The 15,278-nt window shown below is 44.6% G+C and overlaps 1 protein-coding gene across 1 annotated transcript in view; it reads right to left on the reverse strand.

The window, feature by feature from the left end:
• Nucleotides 1-12,417, reverse strand: part of LOC111272356 (uncharacterized) — a 29,149-nt gene extending 16,732 nt beyond the window's left edge. Inside the window, exon 1 of the mRNA XM_086973246.1 lies at nt 12,278-12,417. The gene's annotated coding sequence lies outside the window, so the exon portion shown is untranslated. The remainder of the gene's footprint in view (nt 1-12,277) is intronic.
• Nucleotides 12,418-15,278: the final 2,861 nt, after the last annotated feature.

The raw sequence follows: 15,278 nt of genomic DNA on the forward strand, positions 1-15,278 counted from the left end.
ATATTACTGGGTCCATTCGAACGATTGCGAGAGACCGGCGTCAATATAAAATGTCTTCGATGCCCTACGCTGACCTATGATGGCAAGGAAGGCTTTTCAGAATTACTTCGACACTTCTACCCTCACGTACTGCGGCAACAAAAATTCTGAGCCTTAAGAAAACAGGCTATCTTTGAAAGAAAAAGTACTACAAAAAAAATCTTGATTGGTTGCTTAAATATGTAGGGCAAAGTTACTCATTGATACGAGAATGTGCTTCTATTGATAAAAATGCGGATAGTTCTCCTCGTATCGGATGTACTGACGTCCTAGCCAGTGTTATTTTCTTTTCGATCGTCCATAAGGATCACCTTTTGTGCAGCTTGCAGATACAAGAAGTTAGTTCGGTAAGTCGCTTCTTTCAACTAGCTATTATAAATCAAATCGAAGTACATCGTATACTATCTGAGTAGCAACAAAGTGTATTGTCGGACTCATCTTAAGTAGCTGTTGATTGATGTCTCCATTAAGCCAGAGGCCGTTTGATGAAACTCAATCGCGGGACCTCCCACGAGTGCATGATGTCATGCCACCTGTCATAGTAAATAACTGCCAATCGGTAAACAGCAGTTCAGTATTGTAATACAGGACCGCCAATGTGAATCTAGGAACAATCGGAATAAACTTTATCGATCTATGAAAACAAATATAATGGCTGGGATTTAGCTGCGTGTCGAAACGGTGTTGTGATGAAGGTAAGGCTTGAAAATTAGATGAGGGGAATATTATATATTAATAATTAAACAAGTGAGGTAATCGTGTACAACCTGTCTGTTCACCTGCCTTTCCATTCGTCAGTTGGACTTCCATGCTTACTTCGTATTGCATGCCCGTCTATTGATGTGTTGTCATTGTTTTTTTTAGGAACTAATTTCTATCTCTGTTTTTTGGGACGCTAGAGCTGAAGCAGGAGTTGTTAGTGTGAGCATATTTTTAGAAAGGTACACCGAGTTTTTTTTTACTTTGAAAGGCGGCCTTTAGTTATACGCCTGTTTTCATTTTTTAAATGGTAATTAACACCGATGACATAACGGTGCTACTTCGAGAGGCCACAGCTACGGGAACCAATCAGTTGGTAACACTCTATATCCAGCTTATCCCTTTACATGCATACAAAGCATGAACCTCTGTTTAGTAATAAAGTTGAACGACCCAAATAAAGACTTATTAGATGTAATAAAATGTGCCTTGTTTTAAAGTGTATTATCAGTATGGTACATATAGGTGCTGTACAATGAAAAAAACTATATGTGAAAATATCTTGAAAATTAAAAATGGAAGAACCGAAAAAAGAGGTTTTTCAATGCCAAACGTATCGTTGATTTAAAAAGAGAAAAAAAAAAAAAATCGAAATCAGAAAATGTTTTCCATTTTATTACTAACATTTCTTCAGAAAAACGAATTTTCATATCTGTTGCGTTCTGTTTTTAACTAGTCTTATCAGACGAAGTGTCCCAACAATTAGCTAGGCTTGAATGAATCGTTTTCAGTTTTTTGAAACTTGTAAAATGTAGAGACAGCGTGCTGGGTCGGCCTAAAATGCTTCTAAGTTTCTCTTACGGTACGGGTTATGAAGCGCATGCGCCGGCGTCGTAAATACGCAGTGTGTTTTCGCAGCACTGCTGGTATGCCAATAACATTCTAATAACTGCTATCAATTGAATCCTCTAGGAGTGGATTGAGTGAGCGGCGCAAACCCACGACTGTTTCGGCGGAACTCCGAATTAGTAGACGTTCTGATATGGGTCCAATTAGAATCGATTCATTTAGAAAGAAATCAGACGATTAGGAAGTGGTACGAAGGTCAAGATGAGTACCAAGTAAGACTGCTTTTATGTTGTATTATTTCAGCCGAAGTGTCAGACCAATGTTGACCACGAGCGGCCTGCAAAAGACGCTTACTAAGCTATATAGCAGGTTCTCACACATTCGTAATCTGTTATTGAGAATCCGACTTCAAACGTGCTCAGCTTCTTCATATTTGAAACGATTTCCACTAACTTTCTAAAGCGACAGATAAATACAAAGACATAATATCCGTTAGCTCTATCGGCAGCGTTGAACTCTTATTCGGTGCCTCTTCAAGAGACTCTCTTGTTGTTTGACAGCGTGAAAATGGCAGGCTCTATCTCCAAGAGTTCGTTTGGTTTTGTACGACGTAAAAGATGCCATGAAACATATATCTAGGTAAGGAAACGATCTTTGGTAAGCCTGGGTTTTTGACAGTCATGATAAAAATGTATCGGCAACCCGAAGCAACTGTCGGCTTGCAAGTCAACTTCCCGGACAGCCACTTGCCATTGCAAGTATACATGTACAGGTTATATTATTATAATATTTGCGTAAAATATGGGATCTGATTGGGGCCATATGTTAGCTATCTATCTAACATAGATGTGATCTAGGGAATAGTACGAAACACGAGTGCCACTGCCGTCCTCTCTGGGTTATCGATATCGTGGCCGTACTCAAAGTTAGTAATAAATGTGTCTAAAAAAAAAAAACTACAACGTCATATAGTGTAATTTTCCTTATTTTTTCAACACTTTTTTAATTAATTAATACTATTTGACCTGGTAAACACAACTCGATGCACTAATACCGATTCCAAGGGGCTTACGTTCCATGTTCTTATTTGTTGCCGTATTACCTACCTATAGGCTAGCTTAATATTGCCTCATAATTCCGATATCGAAGTTAATTTTTAGAACTTAAATGCACGGTGATATCAGTCAGATTCGATCCACAAAGGAAAATTCAATCAAAAGGTTTTATCTAAGACCTGTAAGAATAAAATAAATCCTCTGCATTTGGTTCATAATTATACTAGTCATGTTCAGTTCATTAAACGCAAAATGATACTATAATAATATTGAGTAGTCATTTGGCCGTATTTCCACACATAAAAACAGACCTCTTGTGTATTAGCAAAACATGCGGCACAAATAACGTGTTTTCATTGTTATAATAACTAAGTGAGTAGTTCTTTCTCCAATCTTGGCGAATCTACAAGGGAGAGATGGCGTATTTTTTTAGTGTTAGTTTAGAAGAATGGGTAAAATTAATCAACCATGAAAATTCTGGCTCTGAAAAAAAAATAACCAAGAGCGTCTGGATTAAAAGTCATATTGATTCAACGTTTAAAGAATAATAATCATATTTTTGATATAGTTATTCTCATTTGTTATTTCAGTATCACTAGGACAATGGAATCGTTAACGTTATAAATATCATCATGATCGATATGAGCTATTTCTCCTCGTAAAACTGTGCTTAAAAATCGATCCTCTAAAACTTGCTAGAATTTGCTTTATAATTCCTTCATAAAGACTTTTTTTATCTGGGTGTCTATTGAGCGACACAAAATGTATATATATATATATATATATATATATATACTGTCATTATATAATAAAGAATAAACCAGAGATCTAGTCAGGAAGTGACAATGTCATAAAATTTTTCAGTGACGTTGTAAATTTGAACCTATAAAAACACCATATTATATATTTCTAATTTCTAGCAGAAAAAGTAACTAATTAGATATTCAAAACCATCGTACAGTTATGTCTACATAGGTTACAAAAGGAGGTAGTAGGTAAATATTGGGGGTGTAGGGGAAGACTCTAAGCTAATAGGTAAACTGCGACTAGTAAGTTGTAGGTGTAGAACGATTAAGTTTGAGAAACGTAACTTAATTCATTGTATAAAGTGAAAGTATATTTGAAACACCATAACTGCGATTGCCATTACAATTTTCAGGTCATCGTAGCTGTATTGTTAATTTTAAAAAGTGCTGCCCCTTGGGATAATAGGCGACATAACCTTCGTTGGGTTCAGTGGCGAGCTCCGAATCCCCAACAGATAGCATGGCACTCGGTATTTCCTGGACTTCTATCCGAAACTCTCTTGCCCGCACCCGAATCGTCTCGTAGCTGCGGAACCATTGAAAGCCTTTTCGCTTTCCCGTAGTCGTCCGTTGCCGCTCTAATCGGAAGACTACGAGAGTAGAAAGACTCGCCTTTGCTTTTCCCTCTGTGGCAGTACTGCTGCTCTCATCTACGAGAGGCTGTATAGGGGCAAGGGGGTTATGGGGATGCTCTTTTGGTGGGGGCTCGACATCGCAGCACCAGCAACTAACAGAAGTGGTGTGCTAGCTGACACGAATGTGGTGTGTGTGATAAGCGAGAAAATTCGGATATGTTCCGTTATGTGCGCGTATGCACAAGATTCCTGTCTATGTTTCGAGGATGGGGGTATATGCCGAGAGCACAGGGGTACAACTGCGAAGCTAGTTGTATGTACGAAGATAACCCTTTTTGTATCACATTCGGCGAGAGAGTCCCCCTAAGCAGCTGGCCGTTTGTGGTGCTCTCGTTCCTTTTGCCTACTTCGGGAGGTTCGGTACCCATTCGCTACCCCTCTGCTCACAAACACAGTTGCCGCTGCTTGCTCCACTGGCACCGGCAGTTTAGTCTAGTGCCGAATAGAGTTTCCCGCAAGACTTGTTCACGAAAGCGGGGTAACGAAACCCGCACTCACCCGAGAGACGCCCGTTGGACCTTTATCCCGGTATCTTGCATAGTACAGGAGTTGGTTTTGACCCAAATACCAAAGAACAGAGGTCGGAAAAATGAGAATGCGTAACCTAATATTTTAGCAAAGAAAGCAAATAATAATTATTGCAGCTAGGAAGTGATCCGTTATGCTGATTTGTACGTTGTCCTGGTATAGAATTCTAGTTAGGGTTGTTTTAAAGAGGTGGCTGCACGAGATCATGCGTATATCATATGATTAAATAAGCAGTATTGTGTACGGAATATCTCCGTACATTTTATTACTCTATGTATATATAGATACATAGAGTAATATATAGAGACAAAGTGATTTAGACATCTTTTCCTAAAGCCTCGTTAACGTGCTATTAGTGAAAGTGTTTGTTCAAATGAAAGACTACTAGAGTCAATGGTAAATCTTACTTCCTAAAATCTGTTATACGTCGACTGGGTCCTTCAGCGTACAGCTGGAAGGACAGGTTAGAAGCTCTTGCCGAGGGCATGCCCGTCACATATCGAAAAATCGAATCAGTTGACCATCGAGACACTCCTGAGTGGTCGGATGAGGTCGGATACGGGTGTTAGTGTTCGTTGTCCGATCGGCGCAGCTTCTTCTCCTGATTTGCTCGGAAAGCTGTCGCATGGGGCTACGATACCGAGACGGATACAGCCACGGGCTTAACATTGACGCGTAATTTGACCAGTTGCAAGCGATCCGTGAACACTGTCTAACGAATCTTATTTTCGCTGGGTTGTGTGTGTACGGCGGTGATTGTCAATTCTGAATGGAGGGCTAAAAAAGACGACCATTTTATCATGTGGCTAGGACAGCATGGTTTGTACATCGTATGAAGTACTGTTCATCATGTCGGATAAGGTGACCAGCCCAGTTGTCGTAGAATAGACAGTAATACTGGTCATTTTGTGTGGCAGCCTATTTACCCTGTTTTTACACTTCAATAGACTTCCACGCCGAATGGTTGGCTTCTATTGCCAAGAACCATGTGGATCAATCAGTCGAGTAAAGACATAGGGCCTTAGCTTAACTTTAGCGTCTCTCAGTTGTAATACCGTTGGCTCTATCAGAGAGTACTGATTCGGCCGCACATCAATAGCTAAGCTTTACACCTGGCCTAAATACACAAGCACACATACATGCTGCTTGCTTTATAGAGACGATACCCAGACAGCGTTGTCAATGGGAAGAATAAACGTATCACTTTGAGGATAGCTCGAAGTCTGATCGAAGAAGCGCTGTCGGGTTGTAATGGTGCTGGCGGGATTGTGCCGCAGCGGCAGTTGCACACAATCTACGCGCGGAAAGAAGTTTGCTGGCGGTGAGTGCGATAGCTCTGTTTGGCTTTAAAGCCAACGGAACTTTAACTGGTAAGGAGTCTCAGTGCAGTCTCTTTGCCTCCTCGGTTGCCTTCTCAATCCTTGCAGGAAGGTGGTAGGTGGTTAAAGACCGAGCTAGTCGTGTAGGGCAGAATGTGAAGGTATTGCATAAGAAACGCTCTCGACACTTGGGCGAGACGAGCGGTTGGTTCTTCACGATCTTCCCTTCTTTTTCTCTTGGTCTTTCTCTCTCGATCTTTGTCCGGTTTTGTGTGTTCGCCCCTTTTTCTCGGCATGACTGGCTGGCTGGCGGACTTCGTCAAGTATCGGGATGTACCTTTGTAAGGAAATTGCCAGTGGCACGGCCAAGCTTGTCGCGACTTGGCATGATCGCTCCGCCGCGCATATCCTGAAAGGATTCACATCGAATCGAGACGAGAGGACAGCGACCGCTCAGCGACAGGGCAACAGCAGCACAGGACATGCCTAGCCCTTTCAATGCTGCCTATGCTGCTACGGAAGAAGCAGAGATGGGATCGTTTGGGGACCGAACGACGGACTCTTTTAATGAGCAGATTAACACTGTTAAAATGGTTTTAGTTTCTGCTTGAACGAACCAAGAATTACTAGAGCGGAATGCAATGATCATGAAGGGTACGTACGACCATGCATGTATCTTGGGTCTCTCTCTGTCTCCGGCCTGGGCCTTCATCTTCACTGGTCTGTTCCACGCTGCCATTGCCGCTGCTGGTGGCACCGGTGGTGTGCGCGACACAGAGCGCCATGTGCGCTGTGCCAGGCAGGCAGGCAGGCCAAACTGTAAACTGTACCAGGCAGTAGCAGTATCAATGGCTAAGGCCATGCCAGGCCAAGTCGACAAGCAGACACACACGTAGGATAGACACGTAGAACGATCGCGTCGCGTACAGCACTATGCGACGATCTCCACCCAAACGGCAGCAGGCGAGGCTGCCAGGACGGGAGCAAAGGAGCACAAGCGGGAAAAGATGTGGCTTCGAGGGGAAACGCGTAGGAAGTAGCGGTGCGCGCTATATAGGGAACGGTTCCGCCTTTAGACTCGAGCGTTCCGGTGTTCGGTCTTCCGTCTCGCTGTGAAACTCTGTGGCGGCAGGAAAAACTACAATAGAGAGTGAGGGAAAAAGCCGAATGGAACGCAAACGCAAGGGGAGAGTATGAGGGGTAGGCAGCATGTCACTGCGAGGACCAACAGTCCGAGAGACTCGCCTAGCCCTTGCGCCCGTCTGTTGTTCGGTTGCTTGCCCCCAGCTCAACTCAACCCGCTCCCGTAGCTTCTTCTACGCAATTCGGAACTGTGGAAGGGAAGGACGGATTATATTGCATAACAACAGCCACGCCAGCCAGCCAACGACATCAGAAGCAGCACCCAAACGATAGCAGTACCAAGAATGAGAAGAACAACAACAGCTGCAGTAGCAGTAGAAGAAGCAATGATGCGCTGAATTAATGCCGCACAGCGAGAAGCCCAGCTATGCATGGTCTCGTCCTCTCGCTCGCCTTCTCAATGAAACTCCGCTCAATCGTAAACAGTGTATGACGATTAGTCGCGTTATCTCAAAGGCACAAAGCACTACGAGTGGAAAAGCATTGACTCAACGACTACCATGTACCACTCACCGAATGAGAGTAAACTGGTTAAATTTGTTATCGAAATCGTCTGCAATAGTCTAGAGCTCAGAGCTGATGTTAGGTGTCAATGTTCGTTAGGGTGCAGACTCGTTACACGCGTCCATGGTCTAGAAAAGAAGAGTAGTGCAGTTAAACCACGACATTAAGATGCCGCAACAAATAGAAAATTCGAATAACACGATTCGTGCATCAACTAGGCCGACTGCAGGCACTACTGCCCCACATAGCCCGCTACGAGCAATGGTACCATTTATAGACAGTTACACTGGGATTTTTATCACACTGCATTGGATTATTAGCCACACATACGAATACAGACTAGTAAACACGGTACCATAGATGACTGTAAACAGAACGATATCAAAGCTTCGCACAGTTGACCATCGATTCCAGCACCTGTTGGCGGTTGTCATACAGTCTGTTCTGGATCGTGCCTCGGGTATCTGACGAACGGAACTATACGGCTCAAAAAATCCCTCAAGAAGCGGTCGTAGTCACCCAATAGCGTCCGCTCTGTCTATGCACTTCGAGCGTGTAACGGTCGCAAGGGGTACAGGGGGCATGTAGGCGCCCATTTCGTGGCATACGACAAATCGACTACCGTCATAACGAGGAAATACGTCATTGCGGCAATGCAAAGAAGAGAATGTGCACGGGTACGTTGGACACTGCACTCGAATGAGTTAAGAGCACGCGTCTATCCCTTGGCTACGCGAATGCGGTGGATAGCAGCAGTACGGATTGTTGTTGAGAAAGTACCGATGGGAACGGCCGCGACAACAGCATGGCGAAGCCACTGCTTAGACGGTTGGTGTTCTGTAAGCAGCGGCGACGACGGTCTGCGAAAGCCGCGAACGGGACGGAAACAAGAGGTACAGTGGAAGTGAAAAGAAAGACTCATATGCACATCAGCGAAAATGAGCAAGCGGTCCGACCGCAGTCGTTAATTCGATTAAGCAGCAGAGGCAGGCAGCAGGGTTGCTGGGGTAATAGCGACTGAGTCAGGTCGGTCGGTAGCCACACGTGCGGCCGTTGTTTCATAACGCATCCCCATCCTCATCGCACAGAACAGCGTCACCGCAACTGTTATAGTCGTCTCCAAAACAGGCGTCATCGCCAGCCAACCGCAGCAGCAGGCCTTTTGCTAGTTCCGCTTCGAGCCCGTTAGATAACGTCAATAACAATGGCGTGTAAGATAGGTGATTCGAAAATGCATTGCCGCTTGCGAGCGCAATGTTGCTCGTGATGCCAACTTACTGGCGTCGTCGCATCATACGGTGCTTTCTGTTGTACAGTTCTCTAAGGCTCTGAACGTATGGCGCCATGTTGGCGCACCAGACATCTTCCGCTATGCTGATCGTGACGGAACTGAATGAGAACCAATCAAGAGCGTGGTAGAACCAACGTAGGCCTACAAGAATAAGTATGGTCCGTACGATGCCATCCTGATATCGTAAAATATGGCACTTGATCCATTACGACTGTTACGTCTTCAACTTGACCCGATCAAAGCCCACGCTTTTTTTTTTGGGGATTCGGCAACGGTCGACATTAGTGTGGCCAGCCAGAGAAGTTTACAGCAAAGTTAACAATGGACATATCTTCAGTCCCAAAAAAGAGAAGCTTCTAGCGATCGACGGCTGGATATCTCGTAGACCCCAGTTTGGCTGACCCTTAGGACCGACAACGAGACCGACACCTTGCTTGAACACAATTCGCATTCCCCTTTTGATTCGTAAATCTCTCATTTTAGAAGAAACGAAAGGAACGGTGAGAAGGCTACTACCGTCGTCAAGCTGCTGCTTCTGGGACTCGAAATTCTCCTTAGAGCTTTCTCTCCTTCGAGGCACTCTAACTGCTGCAACAACTCACGTTTTGCCTCTATAACCATCATCCTCTGAGCTTGGATGGGGGCGAACAAGCATAGGAAAGTGCCGGCCACGACCACTATATCGGCGGGAAAAGAGCGCTGACAGATACCTAAACGCCGCCTATAGAAAAAAGAACTGCTCTCGCCGTCACAGAAAGCATCACCAGTGCTGCTATCATCATCGTCAAATATGATACAAATTACGACTTTTTAAAGTTTTTTTACGCCAGTTAGTTTTTGTTGAAACGACGCACACTCACTTCAGTTCATCGTTTCGTCGTCGCAAGGATTTCGACTTTCGGGAGACGGTACATCCGCGCAGCCCCACCGATCTGGCTGGCTTGGAAAAGTGGGGGGAACGAAAACGGCGAAAGCAGCAATGCGGTAGAGATTAAGAGGTGAACTTTAGAGAATTCCCCCTGGATGCGTCTCAATGGATCAATGAGCGCTTCCTGGCACACTCACAATTCTACCTTCCGGTAGTTGTAGCGGCAATAGGCGCTACCAGAGGGTTGGAAAGAAAGCAAGGGCTGTCGAAGTGAGAGGAAGGCCTTCGGGAAGGGGGGTAGTCAACGAAGCTAAGAAGTCGTATTGAACAGGCGGCTAGCCATCCCCTCCTCGCTACGACTAAGGACGAAAGCAACGCGAGATGCGCTATCGACGCGCTGGATGTTGCGCACTAGTGAAGAAAGTCGTGTATTGCACCAGAAGAACTGCAGGGCTTGTAAGGCGGAACGGACACCCCGAGTGCTAGTGCGGCTGCTTTTACTAGTACTAGCATAGCGCCTGCCCGCGATAAGCGGCCGTGGTCCAAAGCCTACCAGCGGGCTCGCTCCCTTCGTCGTTTGCTGCCTAGTTTTCGTCTTCCTTTTCCTCCTCCTGGACTTGGCTGGTTTAGGAAACGGGAACTGGAGGAGTCAACTACCCGCCTGTCTTCATTCTACAGAAGACGGCGAAGGAAAAGTTGAGACGGCCGGCTCTGCCTACAAGTTGTTATGCCTTGTGGGTATTTGCTCACTTTTATGAACGAAGGCGGTAGCCTGTAGGCCATCTGACTTCGCCTGCAGCTCGACCTGCCATTTGCCTGGTCCTGCTTCGCCGCACCACCTTACCATAGATGCTGCTGCAGCTTCATTCATTGTAAGCAAAGCCGACGAACCGCCCCTCTGTCGACTCTGCCCCATGGCGTAAACGGACCTACTATCGGTGTTCAGCCACGTAGGGTTGCCGCTGAAGGTTGAGAATGTTCTCGATGTTCCGAAGCCATAACTGTAGTTAACGATTGCTTACGAACGAACCGGCAAAACAGAAATAGTATCATGGCCACGGATCAACAATACTAAATTAAAAGCTTGAAAAAACGAACAAAAAAATAGACAGGGAATATAAACGTAGCCCTGGTACCAGACTTGGACTTGTTACCAATTGAATATTTCTACTGAACGGTATACGCTGAATTTGGTTTGGAAAACAACCTGAATTTGACCTTAAGCATTTTCGATATGCAGTTAAGGACAGTAAAATCTATGGTTCGCTACAACTTGGCCAGAATTAAGGTCGAATCTATAATAACAGAGGTACTAATAATAGACTTATGCAATCAGGTCAATAATAAAAACACATAAGGCCCTTGTCGGCATTAAGGTTCAGCTACATCAGCAATAACTTACCTTTTGTCACCGTTTTTGTTGGTAACAAGGGGCAAGCATAAGCATTTTATAACGAAATTGTCTCTTTTTTGTCATTCAGCAAGGCTTGCTTGAGCACTTTCTTCATCTACACATGTGTATATATATATGCCTGCTATTTTTTTGTCGTTCGCCTTGCTTCGTCTGTTCGGAAGCCTTGTAATCGCTCGATCTCTAGGTCGAGCTCCCGACATCTGGTCTGTTCAAGACCGTTAGAAGCAGAGTCGTAGAGGGGAAACTTTCTCCGTGTTCCCAGCGGACTGTGGGTGAGCCTAAGCTGGGAACTTCAAGGGGCAAAATGACCAAATCCCTGCAGGTTGGATAGCCCACCGGTTCAGACCAACCGTAGAGTGTTACGGCGCCGCCGATCTCGACTACACGATGGCGCTTTTTAGGTCCGCACAAGCAGCAGCGACAGTGCCCACGGCCGCAGTTGCAGCAGCAGCAGCAGCAAACACCTTAAAGCCGTCTAAGAAATATCGACGCTTGTCCTTCCCACTTGGCAGCTATGGTGCTTTTTTCGGTTGAAATCGGGTGGCGTTAGCAAGGTTTAGCGGGCCTGCCGACCTGACCCTCTACCCGTCCTCTCCTTAGACCCCCAGATGTCCCGTCTGTTGCAGAATAGGAAAGGACGCGTCCAGCTTGTCCAGGAATGTCTCCAAAGCTGAGTAGAAGCGACTCGGGATTAAAGATAGATGCTTTGGGCTCAACCTTTTTAGTCGTCTCTCTGACTCAACTGGACGTATGACCATCGTCGATGTGAGTCCCTTTGTGTAATAGCGAAGGCAACGAAAGAGAAAAAGGGAAAAGAACTCGAGAGAGAGAGAGAGAGAGAGAGAGAAAAAAGGAAATAGGCTGGAAGGGAAGTCGCAGGGCATATCCGCCATCGTATTTGAAACGACAACTATGACCATTTAACCACATGCTATAGGTGGAAACTTGGGATACAGATTATGCAGTTTGTACCTAAATAACCTCAGTGGTGACGGCCATGCTTTGGTGAATGAATAACATACACTGAACACGTCACATCTGTTATAGGTTAGACTAGGTCAAACTAATTGTTACCGTTTTCCCGTTAACATTCAGCTTTGCTGTAATTATTCTAGCTCTCTATTTACCTTGGGTCTACCTGCGGCCTCTTTCATCTGGAACTGTGCTAGCCATCGCGAATCTCACCACTGAGCTCGCGAGGTTCTCGCCTCCAACTCATCGGATGTGTCATTATCGACAGCTTCCTCAGGGTACCTCAGATGGAGCGCATAAGATAAACAGCACCTGAAATAGATATTATGCATCGGATAAAAGTTGGATAAAATTCATCTAGCAAATACGCTGAACCATACATACAGGTATCATGGTTGATGAAATTAGGGTTAACAAAAGTGTCGGCCCTAATCTCAGGATCGTATTGCTAACAATCATTATTACCATTATGATTATTGTTCTTTGATATTTGTATAGAATGTATGAGCCGTTACCACAAGAACTAGCAATATATGTCATAGATTTTCGCACAAAGTGCACTGAGCGAGAAATCTTCCCTTCAACTCTCGCATGCTACAATTTACGTACAATTGACAACTCAACACAGGATCACGCCGATCGGTCAACGCGATTCCACACCGGTCTATTGAGCGACAGTTCGGGATTCGATCAAAAGTCATTTCAGATCTTTGGGTCGGGGTAACGTTTCTGAGTCGGACGAAGCCAAAAATGTCTCTGGTGATCAGCGTTGCAGGGCGCTTCACAGTTAAGCACAATGTACCAACATAGCCTGTACCTCCCTATCAGCGTTTGTGGTCCCCAACAAGAGGCGGAGCTGCCTCTCGTGCTATAATTACTATTTGATTGTCTGTCTCGTTGGGATGGTTGAGCATTGAGGACCTCTATTATAGACTAGCTGTCGTAGCTTGCAGTCTCACGTCTGACTAACCAGCGACAGAGTTATGATGTTCGTTTAGGCTGTCTCACTCTGTAGTAAGCGAATAGATCAGACAACAGCGTCAACCGGCCACTGTTCGACTTTCACTGCGTATTATAGAAAAGTCGAGTTTTTTCATTTCTCGTTCGACAAATCTCGTTCGTATATATATATATATATGCCCACAGGGCAAATGAGACGGTCTTCTCTATTCTCTCTAACACAGTATTACTTGATTGAAAGGCGTTGACTGCCTCTCGTCGTGTCTGGCAAAAACTCTATAGCAGGAGATGCTAGTGAAACAGGCCATGACGCAACTATGATAAAGTGTATAAAATTTCATTAGCGGATACCGGCGGCTATCAATTATGGTGAGTTGATCGGCGCACGGGTCACCCGACGATATCGGGTGGATGAGAGCAGTAGAATATCAAGGGAGGAGATAGATAACGACGAAAACGATAATGACCAAAGCATTTTCAAATTGAACTAACCCGAAGAGTGAAAAGTTCTACAAGCTTTCTCCTATCTAAGTTGAAATGATTGTTTCAGGGTAAAGACTTACAATGACAACTGAAAATATTGCCTTATAACTAGTTAGTCGTTTAGACCAATACGGCGCATTAAATTATGGAGGTTTAACTTGTTACAACTTTAACTAAACCTCGGCTAACTTATGTTTTATAACCTTGGCATTGTTTCCTATACAACTATTCAAACAGGTGGATTTCAAATAACACATACTGCAATCGTAATTTTGAAAAATACACACATGGTGAAGGTACTTAACGGCAACGAGTAAATTGGACGTCGGCTAATTATTTGTCTACCTTACTATCATCAGGCCGGATATCGCATTACGTTGTCAGACGACCGTGTAGCCCGACACAGCTACATGGGCGCTACATGAAAATAGGACGACCCCATTTTCATAGGTCGAAAAATCTGTTGCGCCATGTATTTCCGAACCACAGCCTGCTGCTGCTACTGCTGTTAACACTAGTAATAAAACAGCATCGGTAACAGGCAGCATTTTTGGAGAACGTTGGGAGAGCAATAACACGTTGGCCGTCACCGCATCAACAACAGCAGCAGCAGCAGCAGCGAAAAGACGTTTATTTATTTATTAGTTAACATAACTTGTGCGAGTCCATTATGCAAGCTCATCGCAGCACGAACAGGAAAATCGACAACCCTATACCATCATGTCCTCCTCTGATAGCCGTGCGATACGTAACTTATCTTCATCGACAACTACTATTTAAGACATGTTATACGAGCGGTCGTTATAGCATTGGTACACACTTTCGTCGAGCCACGGAATGTCTGAAGCGAGTCGGAAAGGCCTAGCTATCTTGTACGATTCGTCTGAGAGGCACTGATTATCAGTCAGGAAAACGTCTCCAAGCTATGCACGTAATAAAGGGTAGCAGTTGCCAACAGAGAAAAGGATCTACGAGGGAAGCATCAGTAATAATGCATTTTATGGGTGCACATAACTTAATCAGGCCGACATGAACGTTACGAGACTTACCGGGGCGACAATACCACAAAAAGTATACATTTATTCTTCCGCCAGCCCAACACCTTAGACCTAGCATGGCACGTTTTGTAAAGCAAACTCTGAAGTTACGCGCAAATATAGCATCGAATATATTAACAGTATATCGTAATTAAACATTGGAACGCATGATCGGCGTTTCGTGTGTGGCCTGTCCAAGAAGATTTTGCATAAAAAAGCCGCACATGTTGAGATGAACTGTCGATAGCTTCCGTTACGATCACCATCCATTCTGTAAGCTCTTTAGTCTGAGCTGTGGCCATTATCCTGCCAACATTTCCTTTTTCATTCGTCAGCTCTAGGGGGTTCTCTTGCCTTGGTAGGCTTCGCTTTACGTCCCCTTACATGCGGAAATCATTAGTGTAGTCAAGGCGTTGGTATGTAGTAAGTAGTACGATCTAACATGTGAGTCCTAATTTTTAAGTTGGACCTCATACTATAGATATCATCTACTAGCGCTATCTTTCAATCACGCGATCCTACACGCTTTGGTAACTGCGGCAAACATGAACGGGAATGTAAGCCTAATGTACTTTACGGGACGTTATTGAAGTTACAGATATTCATGAAAAGTTCCTGTCAACACTGCCCACAACCGTTACAGTCATATTTGAGATTATGTTGTACAATAACGCAT

Source organism: Varroa jacobsoni, unplaced genomic scaffold, assembly GCF_002532875.2.
Source record: "Varroa jacobsoni isolate VJ856 unplaced genomic scaffold, vjacob_1.0 contig02057, whole genome shotgun sequence".
NCBI classification, from domain to species: Eukaryota; Metazoa; Arthropoda; class Arachnida; order Mesostigmata; family Varroidae; genus Varroa; species Varroa jacobsoni.